General features: G+C 41.3%; 1 non-coding gene across 1 annotated transcript; it reads right to left on the bottom strand.

Annotated features, from left to right (window-relative positions):
* Positions 1-2,671: 2,671 nt before the first annotated feature.
* Positions 2,672-2,746, bottom strand: Trnat-ugu (transfer RNA threonine (anticodon UGU)). Its single transcript has one exon. It is a non-coding gene; the product is annotated as a tRNA-Thr (tRNA).
* Positions 2,747-3,294: the final 548 nt, after the last annotated feature.

The following is a 3,294-nucleotide window of genomic DNA, read 5'->3' as shown; positions in this document are numbered from 1 at the left end:
AGCGAAACTTACTATCCTTTTCTACAAGAAAGGTCAGCCGTAGAATTATCGACTCCCTAGCACCGTAGAGTTTTGACGTGTTGCAAAATGGCATGTTGTCGTTCCCTAATGCACCTGCAAATAGGTTTCTCGCGAGGTCTCAAAGGTGTACGCTATCTAGGGATTCCGCCATAAAACGTAAGGAACGGTAATTTAATTGGATATACCGGCCCTGTTATAACACAAACCTATGCACTAATTTCGTGGTGCTGAAGTGGACTTTGCCGGCCGGTGTGACCGAGCGGTTCTAGGCGCTCCAGTCTGGAACCGCGCGACTGCTACGGTCGCAGGTTCGAATCCTGCCTCGGGCATGGATATGTGTGATGTCCTTACGTTAGTTAGGTTTCAGTAGTTCTAAGTTCTAGGGGACTGATGACCACAGAAGTTAAGTCCCATAGTGCTCAGAGCCATTTGAACCATTTTGAAGTGGACTTCGGCATTAAGACATTCGGTGTTATAAGGGAGTAGCCCAGGACAAAAACTTTTTAGTCTAGCTCTTGTTTTGGCTTGAAATATGTTAAAATCACGATTTATTGCATGGGAGTGTGACGCATCCGAGTTCTCTAATGCAACCGACGTAATGCTAAACTAGTTACCTACGGAACAGGCGTCCTATTAGCTTCGGATACTATCACAGAGGGCATGCTCAACAAGATTTCTCTTCGTAACATGATTCGTTTATTTTAAACAGTCTGAAAGCGTTTGCTCTTCTCGCATCTGATTAACTGGTCATTTCGCTTGTTTTGATATGAAGTAAAATGTGAGTGCTTGAAAAGGGAAATAAAGGTATTTATACGGATAGGAAAGGTTCGAAAAGTAATTCTAATAGTGCAAAAAACGCTTCTACTGGTAAGCGAAAGCCAGTTAATGGATACAATTTCGTCAACATTAGAGTGCTTCGGCGAAAAAAAAAAAAGGATAGATGTACGGTGCAGCCGTTTCCGGTTAAAGATTTGTTCAATTTCAGTTTTAAAAAACACAAGCTAAAACTTTAAAAGTTTTTTTCTTTCAAAACAACATTTTTCACGTTAGCGGCACCATAACTCATGAATATCCAGGAAATTACAATATACATTTTTGCAGCATGTGAGTTGGCGTTTTATCTGTTGTACCACGTAGGATTTTGACCAAAATTTTAATTTCGAGTTTTGGTGCACCTTTTTATAATGATTTTTTTGTCGAAAACATTGACTTTTATTTCTAAGTACCGCCGTACTGTTAAAACCATTTTTTAAAATTTTTGTACGTACTACGTTAGACAATATCATCAGTTGGAAAGCAGTTTTTGAAATTTTGTTCTAGGTTGAAATTTGTTGCGTTCAGAGCTCTCACATGCCGCCGTCGCACTCCGCGAAGGCCTTTCGTTGATGTAGTTTAGTGTCGTGCTGGTTCATTCTTTTTTTTACTTAAAATAAATAAAACAATTTTAAGGGCGTACAATAAAGTTTTAAGGTCAGTTATGTAATTTGATCGTTATTCCGTTGAAAATAAAATCATGAATTTCTGTTCCAAAACTGAGCTGTTGGGTGGTTTTCGATATTTATTTACTGATGATGATGGTGTTACATGTTTTACCTCATTACCAGAGATTCTGCATGAGGATGACACACTCAGTGCCTCGTATTTCATTGTTGTTTGTTGTGGTTACGGAAGCCTGGAAGCGTAATCCTTAATGTAAAAAGAATAACGGTTTGTTATAATTACACTTCAGATACATGATATCATTAAAAGTTATGGATCGCGGTAAGAGAGATAATGAAAATTAGAGAAACAGAATTTATGGTGGATGAATGCAAAAAAATTCACATCCATATCCAGAGTTCACGTCTCTGCTGACATTCATAAATGTGTAACAACGTTATTGGATTTTTCAGGATTTTCACAATTGCTCCTGTTGTCTTCCTGCTCAAATAAATGCTACTCGCTGATTTTCCTTGTTTCCAGTCACGGTGCAATGTACCTTGCTTTGTGGACAGGAGCATTATAACGCTATCGCCAGCATCTAAATCCACTTTAACCACAAGACATTTCCCAAGCACGTTTGAGAGGCACACCTTTTACTGTTTCTCATCTCCCCTTAAAGCGTTTTCGCACTGATATATAGATCAATAACGCTGTTTGAAGCGCTCTCCGTAAGGCAGATGAGATGCGATTGTGTTATCCCTATATACCCAAAGCGGTATGAGAAAGGAGACAACTCGATCTCCGCGATACGCTCTGGCATAAAGTCAGGCGCTTTGGTGAGTCTCCACAGAACGAATGGGACAGTGCACAGGCACCCGCGGTGGAACATCAGGGCTATAGACCTATAGACCGAGGCTTTATACATGGAAGATGTCGCGCAGGGCGATTGAGGTGCTAAACAAGCCACACCACTATGGCAACTGAAATTCGAAATTAAGCAGTTTATACTACGTTAAACGTGTTCTCGAGTACCAAGAGCACCCTCAGAGCATTAGCTACATCAGCTATCTCGAAGACCTCGACATGGGATCCGTTGGATCTTGACAGCGAACCGTACTGCTTCCCCCACGCCATAATTGGAACAAGTCTATATGTAATTAGAATTAAGTTAACACCTTCAGCTGCTGACCGGCGTTGATATATATCAACGGGGACAGGTGAAAATGGTTGCCCCGACCGGGTCTCGAACCCAGGATCTCCTGCTTACATGGCAGACGCTCTATCCATCTGAGCCACCGAGGGCACAGTGGATAGGGCGACTGCAGGGACTATCATGCGCACGCCTCCTGCGAGACCCACATTCTCACCCTGTATGTCCACACATTACATTCGTAGTGTCCCACCCCAGCACACTCATTACTCTTGGAAGACATTCTTACCAAGACACGTAAGAGTTTGGGGAGTTTGAGTGCACCCGCACAGAAGAAGAAGGTCAGGGCCGGTATTGCCAGAACTATCTACTTATATGGATATGGTGTCTGTTCTTCCCATGTAAGTCTATATGTTTCTGTCAAGGAAAAATTGTGGAAGAATTACACGACATACTGAATGAAACAACCCGCATAATATGTACTGACAGTAAAGTAAAGATAGGATAAACTATTAATGAACAACAGAAATGAGATCAGTCACAAACTTTACTTCAAAACTAGGGATCACTGAGGGAAGAACTACAGAAATTCAGCTATTTTTGAAGTAAAACAACCCACGACGGACAAAGCAATAACGACAAAAGAAAAAGACTAGCAAGGGCAGTAAGAGCATTTTGCCCAAGTAGAAACTGCTAGTATC

This window comes from Schistocerca serialis, chromosome 6, assembly GCF_023864345.2.
Source record: "Schistocerca serialis cubense isolate TAMUIC-IGC-003099 chromosome 6, iqSchSeri2.2, whole genome shotgun sequence".
NCBI classification, from domain to species: domain Eukaryota; kingdom Metazoa; phylum Arthropoda; class Insecta; order Orthoptera; family Acrididae; genus Schistocerca; species Schistocerca serialis.
This window is presented reverse-complemented; position numbering and strand designations above follow the sequence as displayed.